The sequence below is a fragment of the Camelus ferus genome, chromosome 6 (genome assembly GCF_009834535.1).
Source record: "Camelus ferus isolate YT-003-E chromosome 6, BCGSAC_Cfer_1.0, whole genome shotgun sequence".
Classification (NCBI taxonomy): domain Eukaryota; kingdom Metazoa; phylum Chordata; class Mammalia; order Artiodactyla; family Camelidae; genus Camelus; species Camelus ferus.
The window spans coordinates 26,219,626-26,245,548 of record NC_045701.1 but is presented as its reverse complement, the minus strand read 5'-3'; the positions used below and the strand labels follow the sequence as shown (position 1 = coordinate 26,245,548).

Genomic DNA, 25,923 nt, shown 5'->3' with positions numbered 1-25,923 from the left:
TCAGCGTCTGCCCCTATATTCAGCCCAAAAACAATTAGGCCACTTTACCATTACCATTTCCACAGTTACAAATAGTACACTGGGAAGGTCAATCGTGGAATGGGAGAGTCATTTACATGTTTCATTCAGTAAAATGGTTATTAAATATTTCTATGAGGTGTTGCTTTTCTTAAGATTCTAACTCCAATAAGTCATTGTCAGGTAGGGTAGGAAGTGGGCTTGGAACTGAAGGGAAGAATTCATTTAGCATCTGCCAACCATCCCCTGCAATTTTTTCCCAAAATTTAATTATAAAAGTTACCAAACATACAGAAAAGTTGAAAGAACTGTATAGTGATCACCTATATATCTAACACTGATATTCTACAAGTAACATTTTGCTATTTCGATGTATTGTATATCTATCCATCAATCTATCCTTCTAATTATCTATCAATTCATGTTGGGATGTAATTCACAGTTAATTGCAGACATCAGTATGCATCACCCCTAAACATGTCAGCATGCGTATCATTCACTAGAGTTTAATATATGATTAACTTTCTTATTTTTAGGTAAAATTTATATACCATGAATTGCATAAATCTTAAGTGTGCCATTCTTTAGGTTTTGAGAGTTCATATACTTGGAAACCCTCAATTACTATCAAAATATAGAAAATTAATGTAACTGTAGAAAGTTTCCTCATGTCCCTTCTCTGATCAGTCTCCACTGCCAGCACCTCCAGAGGCAATTACTATACTGATCATTTCCACCATATATTTGTTTTACCTGTTCATAACATTCATATAAAATAATTACATGATATGAACTCTTTGTATAAAGCTTCCTCTACACAGCATGTTTTTAAGAAGAATTTATCCATGTTGATGCTTGAATCAGTTGTTCATTCTTTTTATTGCTGAATATCTTCTCATTGTATGAATATACCACACAGTTTGGTTTTCCATCCTCTTATCAGTGTATATTGGACTGTTTTCAGTTTTTTGCTACTATGAATCAGAGTTACAATAAGCATTTTTGTACAAGGCTTTTGTCAATCTATGCTATCATTTATCTAGGGTGAGTATCTAGGAGTGGAATTTCTGGATCATAGAGTCCGCACATGCTTAGTTTTATATTAAGTTATCAGAGAGTTTTCCAAAATGGTTGTACCTTTTAAAAAATCCCATAATGTATGAGAGTGCTAGTTTCTCCCCTTAATTTTAGACAATCTATTGGGTATATAATGGGATCTCATTGTGGTTTTATTTGCTTTGCAGTATTTTGTTCAGTTTCTTCATAACTCTTGAGAATTCCTTATTATATATCTGCTCACTTTTTATTGTCAGTTTAATAATCTAGATAGTGAATTCTATGAGGGCATAGATTATATTGTTTTCATTCATCACTATATAAACAGTGAATAGCAGAATGCTTAGCAAATAAAAGCCGATCAATAAGTATTTATTGAATTGGGAGTACCTTAAAAAAGAATTTTGAAAGATTCTGTGCTGATAGGTTTGACTGAATCCCTATAGTATTAATTAAAGTCATCACTATCAACAGTGTAGAAGGTGAAAAGGTACACAGCAATTATCTTACTTCAATGGGGCAACAGATTAGTAGGGAAGATCAAATGCATTAAGAAAAGGACACAAAATCCTTTCAAGAATTTTCAGATAACAAAACATGCATCTCTGTAAAGTAAAATTCAAAAAGTGTGGTACTACTAAAAAATTTCAGCAAATAAACACTTTCAAAAGTAAAGTTAGGTTTTAAAAAATTTATATACACTAGCAAATGATTTTTTCCTACTCTGGGGCTTATTTTTCTGTATTTAAGAAGAGTAATTCTTTCCTAAGTGACTTTGAGTGTTTAAAAAAATGCTTAGAATTCCTTAGGGAATTTAGGAGGAGACTAGGATGCCTTTTGAAGCTGCCATTATGCCCTCAAAAAGAAACTGAGACTGGACTTCTCATCTCAGGCCTTTGAAGAAACACTACCCTCCCTAAGACTTCCCCTCTGGACTTTAATCATCTCCTAGTAGGTCTTCTGCCCTCCAGTTGTTTTTCAAATTTTATTAATTATGCATTCCATTGCTCAATTAATCTTCTTAAAACATAATATACTTCATGTTTCCCTATGAAAGAACCCAAAATTGTTTTTACTGCCTCTTGGATCAAATCTGATATCCCAAATCATTCAGCAGATATTTGAAGTCTTCAACCAAGTGGTAAAACCAGCTTCTTCACTTCTCCACCATGCTCAAGGTCAAAAAAGTCAGCATCCACCACAAACTATATACACTGTACACATTCTGTCTTTGTCCTTTTCACGCAGCATTCCATCAAACCCTGCCCTACCCATCCCAAGCAAATGATCTTTTCTTTCCCTTTCTGCTAAATGAATTCTTGGAATTCTTTCCAGATTATAGCTCTGATAATTCATGAAGTATTTCTTGATTACCGTAGTTCACCATGATAGTTTAATTAAGTAGTTTAATTTCCTGTAATAATTATCAATAAATATGTACTGAGTGCCTATCACATGAGGGACACCTAAGCATATACAAAGATTCAGTGCCCAAACTCAGGGAATTTTATATTCCTCTAGAAACATAAATAATAATGCAAAGAGACAAAAGTGGCCCCAGAGGTTACTACTCAACCATGCAGTTTTTACTGAAAATCTGTCTTGGAATTGTTTTCAAGAACTTTTATATTATCTCCCAAATAGATGAATTCTCAAACATTAGAAATCACATCTTTTTTTATTTGAAGTTAAAAGAAAATGCATTGAATTAAATAATAGTTCTTACTATGTGACAGACAGTACTTTACATGTATTAACTCATTTAAACATCAGGAAGGACAGTGCTACCATTTGACAGATAAGAAAACTGAGACAAATAAGAATAAACAACTTGCCCTGGATCAAACAGCTAATTAGCAGCAAAGTTGCAATATGGACCTAGGTTTTCCACCTCCAGGGGATATACTCTTTACATGGTGCGTTACTATGTAGATTTCATGTCTACATCACATGTGTGGGACCCATACTGCTAAAGTAAAGAAAGCTGTATTCTGCAAGCAGGAAATTTGCCTGGGGACAATGGAGAGGCTATGGAAACCTATTAAAGAAACAGATCTGAGATTGAAGAAGTTCTCAAACCCCAGTCAAGCATTCTATGCTTGGTAATTATGTAGTACCCAACTTCCCCTCCAATTCTTTGTCTGTAAGTTTGCAGGGAGTTCTGATGCAACACCCCTGCTTTCACAGAATCTTCCCCTCAAGGAGAAGCCTCGTAGAGAAACTCATCAGAGGAAACTGAATCCATCAACTATGCTAATCAATATAGACCATTTTCCCCTTCTTCCCTACCAAATAAACTCTGATTTTGTTGGAAAAGCAATGTGTCTAGCTAAATAATAATAATAAAGTTTCCCAGGTTTCTTGGAAACAATAAATGGCTATGAGGCATAGGTTCAACCAAAGAGAAATAGGGAAAAGTATATTGGAGATATATATATACAATATTAGACTCCTAGAAAAAGCTATTGCTTTCCTTACAAAAATAGACAGATTCAGATGGCACAGGCTTTCTGCCCTCTGCCCTTCTCCTTCTTCTTGTCTGGAATGCAGACATAATTCCCATTGGTACAGCAGCCATCCTACAACCAGGAAGCCAAATATCACCCTCAGATTCATGAAGTGGGAAGAAGAGATAACTAGTTCCTGATTCCCCAGCATCCCCATTAGGTGACAAAATTAACCCCTTATTTGGTTAAATCACTGCATTCAGGTGTCTGTTTAGCAGCAGCTTAATACAGTCCTAAATGATAAAACTTATTATCTGATTCACAGGAAGAAGTTCATTCAGTTTTTGATTAAAAAAAAAAAATTGAGGTGTTGGTGAAACCCCTCTACTCTACTCATTTACTGTGTGTAAACTTTTTTCTAAAGAAAACTAATAAAACTTTCATTTGTTTTTCCCAAAAGGAGCAAATGTTTTGTTACCATTATTATAAAGGTAACATAAAATGGAAAAGACAATTAAATGGAGCTTCCCACCTTATCTGAACCAGTATTTTTGATGTTCAATACACTTTTACATTAGGACAGAGAGTTCACATCAGTAATAGGGGTGATTCATCTTTTCTTAATCAATGAACAGTTAATCTTCATTAGTATACTTAGGTCAGTTTCAATGTGCAGTGAGATGCTGAATCTTAGCAAGGAAGCCTCACACACAATGGAAGCCATTAAAATTACATTACATCTGGCATTCTTGATGAGGCAAAGCTGGCACCAGTGCCACAGTAATCATAAGCACTGAGGTTCATGGCTGAGTCATTTGGAGAACGTGGACAAATAGGTTAATTTAAACATAGGCACTTGTCCCGCAAGGCCAAAGTACAAACTGCCTGCAACTCTGAGGGTCTGAGGATTGTTCCCTTAGTGACCCTTAAAGGTGTCACATTTTTGCCTCACTCACCTTCGTTCATCCTTCAGGGCCTGCTTGGTTCTGATCTCCTAACGCCGAGGTACAGTCTTCAAACAGCTTGTACAGGCATTCCTATTAAAATCCAGTTATTTTCTGCCTCTCACTTGGGGACATTATTCATTAGGAACAGCATCACAGCTCTCGTGTATTGAGTGCTTAGTGGGGATGAGGCTCTAGCCTAGGAAACTGATGTCCATCATTTCAAACATAAAGTTGATAATCTCATCTCTGCTTTATAGATATGAAAACTCAACTTCTAGTTAAATAATTAGCCTAAAGTTGCACAGAGGCAAACTAAACCTGTCTGCCTCCAGAATGACTCCACTGTACCACACTGCCTTCAATTAATTATATTCTGTCTTCTTTTTTTGCCTCTTGCCAGCATACCATGCTGCCAGTTCCCTGAGGAACCGATTTTGCCATATATTTCTAAGTATCCCTTAAACCCCAACACAGGCTGGACACAGGCTGGTAGAATTTTAGTGAATGCAGTGGATTTGACTCTAGTCCAATCCTTCAAACTCTTGGTGTCTTTTATCAACTTATTTGATACAAGAATTATCTGTAGACTCAGAAAGTGATTTTTAAGACTGTATGGTTGGATTTGGAAGATAGCAACTCTCATGAGCTGTTTATCCCTCTAATCACAAGCATAAATAAAAGAGGGGCCTGGGTAAGGCCTTGAAAAGACCAAGTTTGACTCATCAGATATATGTCTCTATCAGTCTTTTGAAACAGGCAGTCCTCTTTTTTTTTTAAGACTTCAATTTAATTAGAATTCCTTCTCCCATTGAGGTAACATCTTCAATTGATTTAATCCTTTCTTGTATATTCCTTGCATCCTGAGAGGTAGTAATGCTTTTCATTTTACATTCTGGTCCTAAAGCATGATAAACAGCTAGTGTCAGTTTACTTCCCCTGACCAGTGGCTGCAGCAGTGGGGGTTGGAGGAGGTCAGGGAGCTGGCCTCCAGTCATCTGTAATTCTCACCCTCACCCTCCACTACTTCATCCCTTCTTTCCTATGGGCTGATTCGTCCTTTTGTTCTCAGAGATTGGATGATTATAGCTAGAATTTTTAAACCCTTTCATATCTTACAGATTGTATTTATTATAGGCACTTATGAAAATAGCAAGCATCTTCTTAAAATGCGATTCAATAACACTTTTTACATTACAGGTCTTTGAGTACACCTCTGTTTTGTTTATTATGCAAAATAACTAGAAGAGAAAGTTGGTTCTACAATTTCCCCTCCTAATTAACTGTTACTGAAGACTACAAGTCCAAAAAAAAATAAATAGATTAAGGCCAAGAAACAAAGATTACAGAATTTAAATATAAATATATTCAACATGGTATTTCAGAGTAATACAAATCATATGAATAGATATCAGTAAATGATCCACATAGCAATTAGCATGTTACGAACATCTTGGAGGACTGAATCTCTTGACTGGGGTTACACTGGGCAGAGTCAAGGCAACAAAGTGTTAATGCCTGTAAATGACCTTTCAAATTTGACTTCCATTGTATCTGATATGGTTACACAACTCCAACTAGTTCTAAACTTTTCCCTTTTGAGTTTATTTTCACGGGCAAATGTTTCCACTGGGGTAATTATAGGATATTTCTCTCTAGGCTGTCATTATGCCAGGAGGACTTTTGTTTTCTCTTCATGTAAAAATAAACTATTTCACTACTTCCATTTTTTTATGTATTAAATTTTTAAACCAGTTTGCCAACAAAAAGCTAGATATGGTACCAAAAAGTACATCATTTTATTAATTTGCTTACATCAGGGAAAAAAAGTCAAGCAAAGTGATAACACCCCATACTAGGTACCTTGACATACATGAAAACAAACCACTGAAATCTAAATTCTTACTTCTACTTATCTCTGTAGTCAACCAAGTTGCTAAATGCAATGTAATTCACAGCTATATGTTTTATAGTTCTCTAATTTATAACATTCCATATTCTCTTATACATAAAATACAAACTAGGCAGACAAATAATATATTGTTGATAAACCTGTTTATATAAATAATTATTCTGTTTACCTCTATCTGAAAGAGCACAGGCTTTTGACTCAGACAATCTTAGGTCCAATTTATAAGCTTTATGAACTCAACCCAGTCATTTGGTCTCTCTGAGCCTCAGTTTAACCATCTATAAAAAAAGGAATAATAATATCTAGATCAAAAAAAAATTATCTTGAGTGGCCTAAAAGATTGGATAGCGTTCTGAGAGGCAGTGTAAGACACCAGTTAAGAGTATAGGAACAGAGCCAGGCACCTTACTTCACTTCTTTCTCAGTTTCTTTATCTATGCAGTGGAGATAATGGTAGTTATGGGGTGAGGTTTTAATATATGGAAAGTGCTTAAAATAATGCTGGATTCCAGTAAGTCTACTCAAGAATCAGTATTGTTGCTACTATTTCATGTGAAAATCCTTAGCATAGACCATGGAACATAGAAGTTTTGCTTTCCTCTTATGTTGTCATTAACATATTGTTTTTCCATTTAATTATCATCACCCAAACTTGGCAGCTACTGAATGTTTTTGTAGACGTGTCTTGGGGTGGGGAAAATGTGGTAGGAAGAACAGCTGTGAGATTTGTCTTGCAGTAATGTTTGCACGGTAGTTTAACTAAGATCAAGAAATATTTATTTTCCATAGAAAACTATTGGGAAAGGCTATTGCCAGGGCTAACACCCCTCAGCACTGTGGGACATGCAGATATTTCCAAGTAGCAGAAGGAACCATTGTCATAATAAATTATCACTTAATCAACCCAGCATTTTCAGCATAACCAGATGAGAACATCTGCAAGGCAATGTTCATCTTGCTCAGTGCAAGACAATAATGGAAACCTAACATGCATGAATTGATTGGGGTTTGGTCCATTAAGTGATCCAGATAAGTTCATTCTACCCAAGGCATTCTACCTCAGAAGTATATAAAAATGGCAAGGTATTCACGTATTATTGATGTCAAGTTTCAAAGAATTTCAGTCTATAGAAAATTCTTATCCCAATTGAAAACCCTGATTTAGCTTTAAATGAGGCTACCTAACCCTTTGAACCGATTCCACCATCACCTACCCAATAACAGTAACACACACCCATACATACACACACATATAAATGTGTGTATGTACTACACTTCCACTGCCATTCTCGATAAAGAGTAAACCTCTTTGGAAATCTTAGTTGGTAATTATTTGCCTGTTCCCTCATTCAACAAAATTTTACAGCAAATCATAAAATCATACTAGGCACAGGGGAGGAAAAGCCATAAAGTCTGGCCTTACACTCTAGTTGGGAAAAGGACAAGTAAACAACAAATGTTAAAAAACAACATGGGATTAGTGAGATTAGGTTAAAAAAATTGGTATCTTGAATTTGAATTGGCATAAAGAAATGATGTACTTAAATTGGTATAAAACAATGATGTATTTATTTACACACACACACACACGAACACAAACACGCACACGTTTTCTCCACTACAAAGGTCTACACCAACCCAGTAGCAATGAACACCACTAGTACATGGCATTTGCTCTCCCAATACTATTTCCTACAAAAAATGAAGAAGAAATCCTTTAAGACATTACTAATTCCAGATCTGGAACAAGAAATAGACAGGATTATCCTGGTACAAGCAAGAAAGCTATTGAAGGTTGTCAGGAACTCACTTGAGTAATCTCTCCTTTGTCAAAGATAGAACAACTGAATATCAATAAATATTATATCTGCAATGCATTGAAAGACATTAAATATGTTTAAATCCAGGCATTCTTGACAATACTTACAAATTGGTCATTTCTGGAACATGCTAGGGGGTACCAACTCATTATTTTAAAAAGTGATAGAGGGAAAAAATAAATAATTGAATTTGCCTTTCCTATATAAGCTGTAATTTAGAGTAACCAAATATGTGACTAGCAGAAAGTTCTCTTTTTAGATGTAAGATAATAAATTAAGAAGAAATAATAAATTGAGGTTGAGTGGAGAGTGTGTAGGTAAAACAATAGTAGCCATAAGTGGATAAATGTTAAAACTGGTAGGTAGCACATGAGCATTACTGTATTATACCACTCAGTCCTTTTGCACATGTTGAAATTTTCATAAGATGAAGTTAAGAGTAATAATATGTTCTGATTCCTATAGCTTTAGAGTAAGTCTTCAAGTAATGTAGCGTAAGTCCTCCAAATGCATTCTTCTTTTTCAGGATTCTTGTTTGATTTCATACATGCTTTAGAATCCTCTAAGCTATTTCTACAAAACAGGAATTTTTTCCATAGCACTGAATCTGTAGATCACTTTGGAGAAACCTGACATTTTAGCACTATGAGTCTTCCAATCCATGAGTCTCTCTCCATTTATTTAGTCTTCTGTGAGTTCTTTCAGCAATGTTTTGTTCTTTGGGGCACAGAGTCCTTGTACATCTTCTGTTATCTTTATTCCTAAGTATTTTGTCTTATTTTTGCTATTTTAAATTGTATTTTTAAATTTTACTTTGAATTGTTCACTACAAATATGTAAAACTACTGCTGATACTTGTATATTGACCTTGTATCCTTCAACTTTGACTTATCAACTTTGCAGTTACTGCTAGTAGTTGCTTAATAAGTTCCTTAGGATTTTATATGTGTGCAAATACAGACTATTTTACTTTTTCTTTTCTAATTTTTACGCCTTTAATTGCTTTGGCTCACCTTATTGCAAGTACAATATTAAAAAGAAGTGGTGGAAGTGGGCATCCTTGCCTTTCTCCAATCTTAGGGGGGAAATGTTCAGTCATTCAGCATTAAGAATTGTGTTAGCTGCAGGTTTTACATTAATGCTGTTAGAAGATTGAAGGGATTCTGTTCTATTTCTAGTTTCTTAGGGTTTGTTTTTTTTTTTTTTCAGGGGAAGAAAGGCAATATCTTTCTCAGGTTTGGGTATCAGGGTTACACTAGCCTTATAAAATGAATTAGAAAGTGCCCCCTTCTCTACTTTCTGAAAATATTACCCTGTCTTCTGTAATACTGGTTTTATGTCTTTAAAAAATATCTGATAAATTTCACCATGGAAATCATCTAAGCCTAGAGTTTTCTTGGAAGAAAATGTTCTTATTATACATTTAATTTATTTCATATATTTTTTATGCATTTATTTAATAAATGTAGTTCTAGTATGATTTTCTGTTTCCTCTCATGCCAGTTTTGTTTATAGTATATTTTTAGTACTTTGTCTATTTCATCTAAATTGTTGATTTTATTAAAATAATGTTTTTCATAATAATCTCTTACTACCCTCTTAATATCTGGAGCATTTGTAGTGAGGTCCCTTATTTCATTCATGATATATATTTCTCTCTCTTTTTTTCTTTAACAGTCTTGTTAGGAGTCTATTAATTCTATAACTATTTTCAAAGATGTCACATTTGACTCTGTTCATTTTTTTATTATTCATCTGTTTTCTATGTCACTGATTTCTGCTTTTCTTTGTTATTCCCTTCCTTCTACATTTTACATTTAATATCCTCTTCTTTATCTAGTTTCTTTAGGTGGAAGCTTAGATAATTTATTTCTAGCCTTTTTAATCTTTTCTAATATGAATCTATAAATTTCGCTTGGAGCATTGTATCACAGAAGTGTTGAGACATTGAATTATAATTATTGCTAAGTTCAAAATATTTTCTAATTTCCATTACAACTTTTTCTATAACCCACAGGTAACCTAGAAAATTCAGCTTAATGTCAAATACTTGGAACATTTCTGAACATGTTACTGCTATGATTTCTAATTTAATTCCATAGGACATCATCTATGAGAATTCAATCTTTTAAAATGGATTGAAATGTGTAATTTTGCTCATTTTACAGTCAGTTTCTGTGAATGCTCATGTTTATTTGAAAAGAAGGCATAGTCTGTAGTTGTTGAACTTAGCAGCCTATCTCTGTTAGCTCAGGTTGGTTGCTACTGTTATTCAGACCTATTTTTCTCTAGCATTTTTTGTCTATTTTTCTGTCCGTTACTGAAAAAGGATTGTGAGCTTGTCTATTTCTCCTTTTGGCTCTATCAATTTTTGCTTCATATATTTTTAGAATTTATTATTTGATACATACACATTTATGACTGTTGTATCTTCGTGGTAAATTGCTTCCTTTCTTATTATGAAATGTGTCTCTTTATCTCTGGCAATTCTTATGCTACTTAAAAATCCACTTGGCTTATATTGACATGGCCACACCATCTTTCTTGTATCTACTCCGCACATGATACATTTTCTATACATTTATTTTCAATCTCAGATGCCTTTGTATTATGCTGTATCTCTTTAAATATAGTTAAATACTACTGTTTTTATCCAGTCAGGAGATCTCTTCATTTTTATAAGATTATTTATTTTGTTCATTTTTAACTATATAGTTATGATATGGTTAAATTTAAATGTACCATATAACTATTTGTTTTCTTTTTGCCTCATCTGAATTTTGTTCCTCTTCTCTTCTTTCCTTCTTTGATTTCAAACTATTTCTTTTTGTATCCCATTCATATCCTACTTAGACTTTTCTATATACATCAGTAAATTACCTTTACTAGTAATACTAGTCTATGGATCAAAATATACTCCCTTAACTCATCACAATCTACTTTGATAAATAAAGTATCACTTCACATAAATAAAATATAGGAAACTAACTTTTTAACACTGTAATTAACTTAATATCTACTTGTTCATTCCTTATCATTAGTGTTTTTGCTGCTTACATTTACTTCCAAAATGTGTTCTAACATCACAATAAAGGTTATTATTTTTTGCATTAAAGTCTACAGCCTTTTAAAAATTTAAGGGAAGAAAAATTTAGTCTTTGATATTTAACCACATATTACCATTTCCAGTTCTCTTCATTCCTTCCTGTAGATCTGATTTTCCATTTAGTATCATTTCTGAAGAACTTTCTTTAGCATATCCTATAGTGCTAGTCTGCTGACAAAGAATTTTCTTAGTTTTTTTTTTTTCATCTGAAATGCCTTTATTTTGTCTTTATTATTGAAGAATGTTTTCCAGGATATAGAACTCTGGATTGAGTGGGGGTTTTGGGGGGGTGGGGGAGGAGAGACGCTTCAAAGTATTTTTCAACTGTCTTCTGACCTCCATGGTTTCTGATTAGAGATCAAGCCATCATTTGTATATTGTCGTTGCCCTGAATGTAATTTTAAGATTTTTTTAAATTTTTCATCTTTAGCCTTGTAATTATGTTGCCTAGGTTTTCTTTGTATATATTTTGCTTGCTGTTCACTGATCTTAAACCTGTAGTTTGATTATTTTTACCAAATTCTGAAATTCTCAGCCATTATGTCTCTGAATATTTTTCCCCTATTTTCTCTCTCATTCTCTTGTAGGACTCCAATTTTAATAACTTAGACCACTTGGTATTATCCCCCAAGTCATTGAGCTTTTGTTCATTTCAGTCTACGTTGCTCTGTACTTCATATTTGATAATTACAAATGGTGCCTCTTCAGTTTTGCTCATCATTTTTCTGACATTTCCAATCTACTGCTAAGTCTATTCTTACAGTGATTTTCTTATCTTAGATTTCATCCTTTTGAGTTCTAAAATTTGTGTGTGGTGATTTTTTTATTGATTACCTTTTTCTGCTCAATAGTCTAGATGTCAAACATTATGTGGTAGTAGGAATGAAGAAGAGATAGATTTAAGAAACAACTAGAATATAAAACCAGTAAGAGATTAAGAAAACAGAAAGAATACTTACATAAGGTGAAACATGGTAAGATCTTAAATTTTATGGGTGTAAGTCGTCAATCACACTGTTTACCAAAGCCCTATATTTTAAGCAGCACAAAATGCTTTCTTTGGTTTAGATAGAGCATACCTAAACTTACCAATGAGTGGTTTGCATAACTCAGTCTAGATCAGTTTGCATGTATTCACGGGCCACTTGTTCTGAGCTGGCATCCCAGGATTCAGGAGATCAGCATGACAATATCAGATCCTAGGGTTCTGCTTTTCCTTCCAAAAGTTGATTGAGGTTTTCATGAGTATGTAAAATAATTAATTATTAGACTGGTATCCTACTTCAGACTCAGGGAAATACTACAACGAACTGCCTGTGCAAAGATGGTAATAGAGATAACAGTAACAGATAACGTTCACCGAGCACTTCCGTGTGCCCAAAACCATACAAGACACTTTATTTAAATTATTTTATTTTACCTTAATAATAACATATGAAATGAGTTCTGTAATTGTGTCCATTTTAAAGGGGAAAAAATATGGCATAGTAAGTAATTGGCAGAGCTGAAATTCAAAGTGCGGTCATTTGATTCCCAAAGTAACTCCACAGCTCCTCATATAATTGCTATGCTAGAAAGTAGAGGTTTAGTCCAGAGAGAACATGGCCAGGAGCCCAAAGTAAGCTGCCTGAATCAAAAGTCAGGCTTGTTTATTCATTAAAATGGCAAGCAGCAAAAAATCTGAGCTGAGTAAATGCATTGAGTCTCCATGGGCAGGTCTGAGATTAAAGGCATTGGAATTGGCACATAATTACTAGGGCAAGAAGGGCAGACACTTTTGGCAACACAGCTAATTTCTCCCTTTTTATCCCTGGCATAGTCCCAGCTTGTCTGGGTATTTTTCCCAGCAGTCATGTGCTTGGGGAATAGCCTAAGTCAGTCATGGTCAGTCCACTCTCAGCAGTGAGTTAGCCGGAAGCATGTGATGCAATTCCATCCAATGAGAAGTAAGAAAAGTCCACTTCAGGGTAGTGATGAAGAGGGTACAAGCAAAATCTTCCTTCTTCATGAAAAGTGACATGTGAAGGAAGTATCACATGTACTCCACCTCTAATGAGGCAGCATGAGCATGTGATGCCTGGAAATGCAGCAGTCATCCTAGGAGCACGGATAGCCTATACACCAAGCCAACATGCCAAGGTTGGCAGAGCAGAAAAGATGGAAGGAACCCAGGTCCTTGATGACTTCTTTGAGCCATGTAATTAATAAAACATTGCACTATCTTTACACACTATAATGCATTTTCTTCATAGTTTAATCCACTGTTAAACACTCTGTTACTTGATCCTGAAAGCATCCTAACTGATATTTAAAGTCCCTTGTTGGCATATATCAGGGGTTGACAAATTTTCTCTGTAAAATGGCCAGATAACGCTTTCTCCTTTGTAGGCCATATGGTTTCTGTCACAAATACTCAACACTATTGTTATATCATGAATGCTGCCATAAACATTACGTAACATAATGTATGGCTATATTCCAATTAAACTTTATTTATAAAAACAGGGGGCTAATTTAGCTCATGGACTGTAGATGGCCAACCTGACTTAGATGCATTCATGTGATCTTTCATTTGTTGATATGCAATCTTTCTGGCCAGCCCTAGGCTGGGTGGGTTGGACCTAACAGTCTCGGTCACACACTCTCATTCAGCCAACTGCCCCTTGAACGTTACAGAGCCCTCGGGGCCAGCAGTGTTCCCTGTCCTCACTCTGGTAAGAATGCTCTGTCTTCTACTTAGTACTGCCCTTTTCACAAGCATGAAGGTGTCTGCATATTATTTGGTATATTAGTCATAGTTACTTGCCTATTCTGTATTTTTTTCAAAGAGACTGGAGAGTAATCTCACCAAGAAGGGATGCTAAATAGATATTCATTCCTTGTATAAATAATAGACAAATAGATAAAGAGACAAATGGATGAATGAACAAAAAAGTGAGGAGAGTTTGAACTGATAAAGGTCTTAAGGTAAAGTTTATGTGATTAAGCAAAAGGAAGAAAACTTAAAGGGAAGGGAAAGCAGAATGTATTAAGGAAGTAGGCAGAGTAAGATTCTCCAAATATGTCTACGTCCTAATCCCCAAAACCTGTGAGTGTGTCCCCTTCCACTTGTAAAGGGACTGTGCAGAAGTGATTAAGATTATGGACTTTGAGCTGGGGAGAGGATCCTGCATTTTTCAGGTGGACCCAATCTAACCACATGAGTCTCTAAGCAGAAAATCTCTCAGCTGAGGAAAGAGACATGCTGATGGAAGAAGGGTCAAAAGGGTGGGATGTTGCTGGCTTTGAACATAAAGGAAGGGGGCCAGGAGCCCAGGAATGTGGGCAAGCTCAAGAATCCGGGAAAGACAAGGAAAGGGATTCTCCCTGAGAGTCTCCAGAAAGGAACACTGCTCTGCCAACACCTCAGTTTTCACCCAGTGAGACCTGTACTGGACCTCTGACTCACAGAACTGTAAGAGAAGAATTTGTTTTAACCCACCAAGTTTGTGGTGATTTGTTGTAACAACAATTGAAACTAATACAACTAATTAACTGTATATTATCTCTAATTCTAAGCAGTTTCTTGGAGATCTGCTATTTCTATTTCCATTATTCCTTCTGCATTCTTCTACAGCTCTGTTCCCTGCCTGTTGGAGGAAGTCATCAAGAAGACGCGACTGCCAATGGACCCTCAAGCTGGACCAGAGCGATCGGAGGCTCCTCACCCCTCCCTTGTTCTTGGAAGGTGCATTCTGCCCACCATTCCCAAAGTGGGAGCTGTATTCAAAGACACAGCTTTGAGAAAGCAGTGTGTTATTGAGACCATCTGGATGGTATATGTGACTGAACCTTGTTAAGACCTCCATTAAATTTTTGAGATTCTGACAGGCAGGTGCAAAGATCTGTTCATCTTGCGGCCACCCAAGCTGAGCTTCATATGTAAGTTCTCTAGCTGATGAAACCTGCTACCTTCCAACCTGGAGTGACCTGCCTCTTTCTTCAGTCTCTCCTTATCTCCACGCATGGGAACCAGTTTGAGGTGTGACCTTGGGAATGCCCAGGCTTGTGAACCAACACTACATTCTCTCTCAAACATACACTGTAGTTCTATATTTAAATGATATTTTCCTCTATTTCAATATTAGGGCTAAATGTTTTTAAAAATTCAAACAACATGATGGTTTGATTCATAGTGACTGACTAGACAAGCCAGGGATGATTCCCACATAGCCACTATAAAGTGACCAAGAGAGAAGAGTTCTAGTTCTTATCCAGTGTAATTGGCCAGCATGAATCCCACACGCACTACTGGGGATAGAACAGGGTTGGTAGATCTGATACTCATAGAGGCATTATGGTAGTTTTATATGTAGTTTCCTACCTGTGCTTTACTCTCCTGTGTAAAATTATAAGTGAAACTACTCATTTTCATTCACCTCTTGCCATTTCCCAAAGGTATCATTATGTTTTAAGTAACAAAAACATTCTGCAATGAGAAATTGCCAGGCCACTGTCAAATAACAACAACAACAACAACAACAACAACAGACATATGGATCAATGGAACAGAATAGAGAGCCCAGAAATAAACCCATAGGCCTACAGTCAATTAATCTCCAACAAAGGAGGCAAGAATACACAATGAAGAAAAGACAATCTCGTCAGCAAGTCGTGTTGGGAAAACTGGACAGCTGCATGTAAATCAATGAAGTTACAACACTCCCTCACTCCATACACAAAAATAAACTCAAAATGGCTTAAAGACTTAAATATAAGACAAGACATGATAAACCTCATAGAAGAAAACATAGGCAAAACATTCTCTGACATAAATCTTAGCAATGTTCTCCTAGGGCAGTCTACTCAGGCAATAGAAATAAAAGCAAAAGTAAACAAGTGGGACCTAATTAAACTCATAAGCTTTTGCAAAGCAAAGGAAACCATAAGTAAAACAAAATGACAACCTACAGAATGGGAGAAAATATTTGCAAATGATGTGACTGACAAAAGTTTAATTTTCAGAAAATATAAACGGTTCATACAACTTAATAACAACAACAATAACAACAACAACAACAAAAATCTAATCCAAAAGTGGGCAGAGGACCTAAACAAGCAATCTTCCAGTGAAGACATACCAATGACCAAGAGGCACATGAAAAAATGCTCAATATTGCTAATTATCAGAGAAATGTAAATCAAAACTACATTGAGGTATCACCTCACACCAGTCAGAATGGCCATCATTCAAAAGTTCATAAACGATAAATGCTGGAGAGGGTATGGAGAAAAGGGAACACTCCTACATTTGGGGTGGAAATATAGTTTGGTGCAGCCATTATGGAAAACAGTATGGAGTTTCCTCAAAAGACTAAAAATAGACTTATCATATGATCCAGCAATCCCACTCCTAGGCATATATCTGGAGGGAAATCTAATTCAAAAAGATACATGCACCCCAATGTTCACAGCAGCACTATATACAATAGCCAAGACATGGAAGCAACCTAAATGTCCATCAATAGATGACTGGATAAAGAAGTTGTGGTATAGTTACACAATGGAATATTACTCAGCCATAAAAAATAATAAAATAATGCCATTTGCAGCAACATGGATGGACCTGGAGATCATCATTCTAACTGAAGTAAGCCAGAAAGAGAAATAAAATACCATATGCTGTAACTCATATGTGGCATATTAAAAAAAAAAAAAGAGGACACTAGTGAACTTATCTACAAAACAGAAACAAACTCACATAGTAAACAATCCTATCATTACTGGGGGAAAGGGGGTGAGAAGGGATAAATTTGGGAGTTTGAGATTTGAAAATGTTAACCATTATATGTAAAAATAGGTAAGAAAAACAAATATCTTCTGAATAGCACACAGAACTATATTCAGTATCTTGTAATAACCTTTAATGAAAAAGAATATGAAAATGAGTAAGTATATATATATATACACATATATGTGCATGACTGGGACATTACATTGTACACGAGAAATGGACACATTATAGCTGACAACACTTCAATTAAAAAAAAAAGAATAAAAATAATAAACCTATGAAACCACGGAGGACTCATATTGCTTCTTTCATGCTATTATTGTTCTCTCTCTTCAGCTGCCACAAGCAAAGAAACTGACACATAATGCCAAATTCTTCACTCCCACCAAGGGCTCACTCTCTTCAAGGACTTATTCAGGTCAGAGTGACCAAGGGCAGAGGGCTCCAACACTCCACTTTCGTATCTCTATGCTCTGGGCAGTTAGGCTGGACCAGGATGTGCGCTTCTGAACATACTGAAGGCTTGGCCATGGCAGCATTCCTCCTTCCAGACATCTGGGCCATGACACTGCTACACATATCTACGTATCTTTTGAGCATTGCCCCAAATCACTGCCCAATACTTGAAGATGGCTTCATGGAGTGCTGTGCACAAAAGACAGATCATTAGCTTCAGCAGAAGATCCTGCTTCACCAAAGCAGTCCATTTCCAAATAACTGACTCTGTATTTTGTGAATCCAACTCTCCTATTCTTCCAGCAAGTTATTTTGCTATAAACTGCCTTGCAGCCTAAATAAAAGGTAAATCCTTCTTTGTTATTTATAACACATATCAAGCCCATTTTTGTGATCGGTAAGATGGACTGGTGGCTAACTTTCCTTACTTACACTGAACACCCTTTATGGTAACATTTAAACTGCAGTCTCTTCCCAAGAGTTTGCCTAATAATAGATAAAATGTAAATTCATAATGTTACCAAATATTAATCAATAATACTCCAGCTTCCAGGGCAGCCTCAGGCTTCACTTACTTATTTCAGTGCCAGTTTTCAGACTGCTTCCCAAGATGCAAAAACAGCAATTTGACACTAGTCAAATAGTTTTAAAAGTCATGTTAAGGAAGAGAACAAGTTCCTGGCTTTCCCAGGAAAGATGGTATTTGGCATTTACTAGTTTTCTGAGCTAAACTTTGGTTTCAGACTGGAGGTTTTAGGAGCCTTAGACAACAGATTCTAGAATCTGGTCTGGCATGATTTCTCCAGTTCGCAGGTTCTAATAAATTGGTCAGGAAAAGCCCCAGAAGCTCTTTTATTGTGGACTTAGATAGGGGTCACCTCAATGAAAAAGGGGGCTTTTTTTTTTTTTTAACAGATCACACAGCCCAATTCCAGAAAGAAGATGGAGGCTCAGATCATATTAGCATTTATATTGGATTAAAGAAAATAGGGACTGTAATAAACTAGATTCTACTTATTTGCTGGACCTAATGAATTACTGTAAAACTCAAGTTTTGTGGCTCCAGTAGCTTTTTTGATATACTAAACAAACACAAATAAATTGTTCTCTGAATACAAAAAGCTTATAGACAAATTGTCTTTAAAAAAGCGATGCAAGCTCCTGTATTAATGCTGAAAACCGTATCACTCTCACCTCATATAGTTCTTGGCTACTGAAGCCCTAATTTGAAAAAATGAATAAATAAAAACAGTGAGCAGTAACATCAGCTGTTTGCTACAAAATGCACATTAGTCCCTTTGCAATTATTTTAACACCTGCAAATAAATGGGCAGTGATTTGGATTCATCCATAGGGCAACTGCAAAGGATCCTGTAGGTTTGGGTCCCAAGGACTGGGTTTGATAGTTCAATGAGCTCTCCTACCTCAGGTTTCCTCTAAAACTTCAGGTTTAAATTGTATAGAATGACTTCATGGAATTACCTATATCATGCTGAAGGTATTTAGATTAAGATGTATTATATTTATGTTGAATTTATAAAACTCTTTCAAAGTGTTATTGTCCTTTTGCAATTGATTAATCCTATAATGCCCTCTACAATCAGAGGTGGTTATGATTGCTAGCACAATTAAATTTACCATGTTTTAGAAAACAACTATATTCTCTTATATAAGACCAATCCTGAAGATACAATCATCCTTTATATTTCTAATGAGAATGTACCCAAATCATTTTTGACCAAGTTTTTAGGGATGTGGATGAAACTGTCACATGTTGACACAGTATTCCATTTCTGAATTTTGTTATACTTTCGTATTTAAATTGCCTACATTAAATACATTACTTGGGACTGCTGCTTCATCCATTTGTGTAAAATATCACATATATTTACAAAATAACTTTAAACTTTTCACATGTGTCTTTAATTAATATCAGTTTATTGGTGGTCACCAGGGCCATGGCTCGAGTCATCTGACTCAGCTCTCCAGTGTGCACTCCCCATTTACTTCTATTTGGGTCTTTGGGATACAGGCCTATTTTAATCCACATAAAATGCTGACACTTGCTGTTTTTCCCAAAGCCCCTATCTACATACACTGAAACTGAATTTTTTTCCTGTGGGTGTATATTCTTGATTTCTATGCTGAATTGCTATGTTTAGCTAATAACATCTAATACTTGCACTTTTAATGCTTCATGAAATTACTACTAAATCTGTGTTAAATTTCTTTGTCCTCTTTTGGAACAATTGATTGAAGGAGTTTCATGCTAATGTGTATCTTCCACAAATAATCACTGCGTCCAAAATAAAATTACTGAAAAAATACTGAAAATGATGAAAGACTTTGCAAGGACTTGATTACAAAGTGTCTCTCTCTCTTCCTCTCTCTCTCTCTCTGTCTCCCTCTGTCTCTGTCCCTGTCTCTTTCTGTGTGTGTGTAAACATCTCACCCTTGTCTATGAGTGTAGAGACAGACATCATCAGTTTTTCACAACTAAGTTGCAATTCTTTAGTCTATTCAGTTTTTCTTATGTCCCACCGATTGGTAGGGCATAAATAGCAAGCTAGAATTTTTATCAGGGACTAAATACACTGCACATTCAGGTGAATAAAGAAAAAATACTGCATTCAGCTCTGGATTCAGCTTGTTAACAAGTGGAGAGGACTAATGAAAACCACAGATAATCCTCAAACCTCATCTCAGCCATTAGTTTCAATCTTGTCCCCTACTCCTATGACCAGAATTGCTGACAAGGAGTAAAGCGGGGCTGGCTAGGACTTCGTGTCCTGCACATTTCTGGTAGAGGTGCTAATGAACAGCAGAATGGCCACAAGGCAGCTCACCCAAAGGAGAGAAGAGGCAAGAGAGGTAATTCTCCAGCTGAATGATAAACCACTGATAATGCCAGCTTAATCTCCACTTCTGTCAACTATCCAGAGGCAGCAATCCTATCCTTCTACTCATAAATACCAAATAATTAGAAGGACTTGCCATAAATAATGGAGTTCAGCTATTTTGTATTCAATTATGATTGTTTGCTTTAAAAGATTTAATTTGAGGCTTCTAGCAGAACATATAGCAAGGTGCATATCAATTGTTTATTTACATTACCAATTAATAGCACAGTAGAATGGTATGCTAATCAAAGACATTTTGTTCCTGCTGAAATTGTCTGAGCTGGCATAGATTTAATATCCTACTGGGCTTGCCTTACAATTATTTGGAGGATAGGCTGCATCCAAGCTGTGTTTATTAAATATATACAGTGTCTACATTACCAGGATTTATAGCAGACATCAAGAGATAAAAATTAAAGACTGTAACATATCTATTCATATTATAGTACTTCAACAAAATTCAGCATAATTATGAAATGTATTAAGCAACTGAGAAAATACAGACGTACTAATAAAGTTTGACTTTTCAGAATAAACCCAAGTTCCACACAATTCCATTACTATCCCTGTTAAAGTATTCTTAACCCCCAGTTTAATTTTTACTCCTCTAGCAGAGTATTCCAGGATTCACAAACCCTCAAAGACACTGGAATTTTTTCTTTCAATGACCACAAGTTGGTTGAAAATACGGATAATGCCCGGAGTATGTAAATCCCCAAAACAACATCACTCAGTGAGCTCATGGAAAATCAAAAGTGAAACTGATTAGAAACAGGCAAAGTATAAAAGAACCCAACCAATTTAGTTTCATTACTCAAACTGAGTGAAATGCAAAACATAAACAATGTAAGGAGATGCATGTCCTTTGTATTTTAGCAGTTCTTAAATTTTTAATGATTCTGGGTTTTGTGATAGCTTGGGAGAAATGTTTTAATGTAAGATTCATCTTGACAAGAACGTCTAGAGCAATGGTACTGCTTAGAATAGTCCAATTAAAATGTTCACATTTGGTAAGTTTGCCTTATATTAAAAGTACACAATGGAATATGGATCATAATCACTTTTTTTTTTTGGAATCAAAATACTGAATGTTGCATGGCACCAAATTTGCCCCCTGACCCCTGAAAAAGCCCAAAACTTCTGAATATCAACCAAGTTAATTAAGTTCACATGGGGAGATAGGCATCCTGGGTATTTCTTCCTTCTTAAAAGAAAATCTATCCATTATAATCCACATATGTTAGCTTCTATTATTTTTATCTTTGTCCAACTATTTTTAACTATGTAATTATTTGTTTTTATTGTCACCCCTCCCCCCGACTGTACACTGCAAAAGTTGAAGGACTATGTATGTTTTTAATTCTTTTTAACTATTATATACTCAAATGCCTAGGTTTCATGGTTAAAATTTGGCAGAAAACTAAACTAGTATCAGCCTTCATTTATCTAAATAGTTGTATCAGTTTCTCAGATCTCTTGGCCAAATCAGCCTATCAGCTGACTCACTAATGATATTACTTGATCTCTAACAATTCCATCGTTTGCAAAATTCCGTTATAGTCTAATACCTCGTTCATGTGGCTCAGGGTTCCTGTAAAGGGGAACCCTTGTAGGACAGGCCGTGTAAAAAAGTCAGCAATTATGCATACAAGCCATGTACAAGAGTTAGCTTTCAAAGGTGGAGGTGGCTTCTGAGGTAGCTCCCTCCAAAGCAGTTCCTGGCTATTGTTTTACCACTGCCACCAGTTCTCTCCCTACAACCTCCTCATTACCAAATAAAAAGTTAACTGGGGGTACATTGATTTCACCATCTCACTGCACAAATGAGTACTTTAAGCCAGGAAGAAACCTGGAGGTCTTTCTTCACAACACTAAAGACCACCCTTGACAACCATGACCTGTGAGTCTCAGACCACACTGTTCAACTCACAGAGGACATTCCTGGAAAAACTTCACCATTTCTGTCACTCCTGCCCACAATTACCCTCCAGCTCAAGGAACTCACAAAACTTCATGGAGCTGCTAAAGATCCAGCAGTAATAAGTAACACAAGTATTTTGATCAGTTAGTGAACAGAAAATTCCACTTCACAGGGAGGTTTTAATGGTAAAGTATGTTGCACTCAGACAGTTCTCCAGCGCACTGTGGATGCAGAATAACTCTTCAGCTGTGACTTCCATTCCTTTCTAGCCCCCCAAACTCCTGCAAGGCCAGACACAGCACTGACTGGTGATAAGACTGCGAGAAAGAACAAAAGTTGAAACAGAACGTCTTTGGAAACTGCATCTAGATATTTTCTCCATTTTTATGACTAAATTAGCATATTTTAAAATCTGATAGATGTGACTAATACAACAAATATATAGTAATTATGGTTTCAAAAATATCTTGCCTGTCATATTAAAACTCACACAGTTCAAGGCTTACCAACATAAAGATGTCATCTGAAAAAGAAAAATTAGATGACATAGATAAATAGCTTTTAAAACTTTATGTTGTTACCCTTTGAAACCCTCCTATATACTCTTAAAAATATTTAATGATCCTTAAAGCCAGAGATTTTTGCTCTAACTGCTACTTTATAGGCTGCCTTCATGTTAAATAGCATACTTTAAGGATGATGTAACAATTGGATTTTGACTCCACTTAGGGTCAGTCTCAGACCAAAAACTGGTTTTGCCCTGAGGAGGGAGGCTCCAACATGCTTCTTACTTTGTACAGACTTCATTGTAATCTACTTCAAGGAGCCACATTGTCTGGAAAAGTTGAAGGAAATGTCTGTGTCTGGCTTTATTATCACCCTACCTCCGGTAGGAGTGTTACAAAAAAGGAGACTCCCAAAACTGGGGCTGTGGTTATACTTGGGTCCCAGCCCACTGATAAAATATCACCAGTTTGCTTCCTCCTTAGTTCTAACCTGGGAGGGTGTCACCTAAGAAGGTTCTGGGGAGGAAATAACATGTATGGAGGGAAAGTTGTTGCATAAAGTAGATCCTAGGCTCTGCAGGGAAATATTGAACTGAATATCAAATGACCCAATGTGGGGCACTGTGGATTGGTACTCTTTGAAGTCCCCAGATTTCAGTCAGTTGGGATAAAGGGTGCCAAGTTAGCACCAGTCAGACCACAACAGATTGTAAGATAGAGATGGTAGTTTCTTGGGGGAAAGGAGCAGAATATGTAAAAATGTTCAGGTATAATTTTAATGGTAAAAGAAGAGAGAGGAAAAAAACAAAGCAAAACTTGATATTTACCAGAAAAATGATTTTAAATTCAAGGGACGCATATTTGCCACTTTGCCAAGGCATGTGGAGAAATAGCAACATATCTGTTCAATAATTATTCACAATATTAAAATGTGGGGTTTCCCTGTTATTCATTCAAATAAATTATGGTAGTCTGCTAGAGCTGCCATTGCAAAAGACCACAGACTGAGCAGCTTAAACAATGGAAATTTATTTCTCGCAGTTGTGGAGGCTGGAAGTCCAAGATCAAGGTATTGGCAGATTTGGTTTCTCCTTAGCCTCTCTCCTTGGTTTGTAGATGGCTGCCTTCCCACTGCGGCCTTACATGGCCTTTTCTCTGTGCTTAAGCCCCAGGTATCTCTTCCTCTTCTAATAAGGACACCAATTATATTGGATTAGAGTTGTCCCACCCTAATGGCCTCATTTTAACTTAATCATATCTTTAAAGATCTTACCTCCAAATAGGATTACATTCTGAGGCTCTGGAAGTTGAGATTTCAGCTCACATAATTTGGGGGGAGGGGAGAGAGGAGGGACACAGTTTAGTCCATAACAGAAATGTTTAGGATAGAGCATAAATTCCAACTTTAAACTAAGATCCTCTTTCGTAGTTACCTAGGACAGTAAATGGATCAGTTTTTAACATTTGTTCAGCAAATATTTATCAAGCATCTACTAATCAAAAGGAATGCCAAGGTTCTTTGCTGGATATAAAATGAGTAACAACAAATAGTCCCTTGTCATGTAAATGTTTATAACCTATTGTAAGTAGGAGACACCTATCCCAAACACACGTAGTTCTGTGATCAGTATAATGAGCCTATGTCGTGTTTATCAAAGGCTTCCTCCAGGTCATAAATGCTGCTCAAATATTAGGAGGAAAGAAGAGCTTTTCCAATTAAGTATTTTGTAGTTCATAAAGAAAAAAACAATCTTTTAGGGAAACTTTGCCCTATTTCACCATTTTGCCTAAAGTTGAACATTCATTCATTTATTTATGCATTCTTTTTGTACAATACTTATTGCATGACTACTATATTCCAGGCACTGGACTTTTTAATGATAACAATACCATAAGTAACAATTAAGTCAAACCCAAATACAGAATAGTGTCACTGCCCTAAAAATTCTCCATTCATCCCTGTATCCTTCCTAACCCTGGATCCTTTTACTATCTCCAAGGTTTTGTCATTTTCCAGAATGTCATATAATTGGAATCATACATATCTTAGCCTTTATAGATTACCCTCTTTAACTTAGTGATGCACATTTAAGTTTCCTTCATGTCTCTCTATAGCTTAATAGCTCATTTCTTTTCGTCACTGGATAATGTTCCATTGTCTGGATGTACCACAGTGTCTTTATCTACTAAAGTACTATCTAACTACTAAAGGACATCTTGGTTGCCTCTAAGTTTGGGCAATTATTAAGAAAGCTGCATAAACATCTGTGTGCAGCTTTTATGTGAATGTTAAGTAAGTGTTCAACTCCTTTGTGTAAATTCAAGAAGCCCAACTGATGGAGTATATTTAATTTTGTTAGAAATTATAATTGTCTTCCAAAATGTTAGAGCAGGCAGGTAGCTACATACGAGGAGAGAAAGGGGGACAAGGGCAAATGGTAGAAAACCATACACCCTGTAAACAACAGGGGTCCTGGGACAGACCAAGAAAAGCAGGATCCTCTGGACTAATAAAAAAACCATACCTTCTGGGTTGATAAGTGTCCTGGAGGCAGAAGTGTGGGACAGGACAGGAATCCCCACTATCCGAATGTAACCTTTCGATCATTATGACCTCTGTCCAAAAGTAACCTTTTGCTTATGATAACCCCATCCAAGTGAAACCTTCTGTTCATTATGACCTCATCCAACTTCCCAATCAAGACTAAAAAAGGATGAAAAATCCCTCCTCCCCACCTGGGGGAGCAGGGATGAAGATCAGGAAAGATGACCCCAAACCCCTCCCCACCAATGAATATTCTGCCCATTCATTTTTACACTCATGTAACGAGCTTGCCAAGGAAACTCAGGGCAGCCACTCACTTGGGTCTGCCAGCTCTTTCCTTGAGAGCGTACTACCTATCCTTTATAATTCCTTGCTTTGCTTTCTTAATCTCCACGTCTTGTCTCTGAATTCTTTCTGCAACAAGACAAGAACCTCTCAAACCCAACAAAAGTGGTTTATCACTTTGCATTTCCACCAACAACATATGAGAGTCCCTGTGGTCCCACATCCTCACTAGCA

The 25,923-nt window shown here is 36.1% G+C and overlaps 1 protein-coding gene and 1 long non-coding RNA gene across 3 annotated transcripts in view; one reads left to right on the top strand and one right to left on the bottom strand.

Moving 5' to 3' along the window:
• Positions 1 to 25,923, bottom strand: part of LOC116664161 — a 265,889-nt gene that overhangs the window by 115,758 nt on the left and 124,208 nt on the right. The window lies entirely within an intron of this gene.
• LOC116664162 lies at positions 14,189 to 22,476 on the top strand. The gene is made up of 3 exons (XR_004320522.1): positions 14,189 to 14,275; positions 17,077 to 17,079; positions 22,467 to 22,476. It is a non-coding gene; the product is annotated as an uncharacterized LOC116664162 (long non-coding RNA).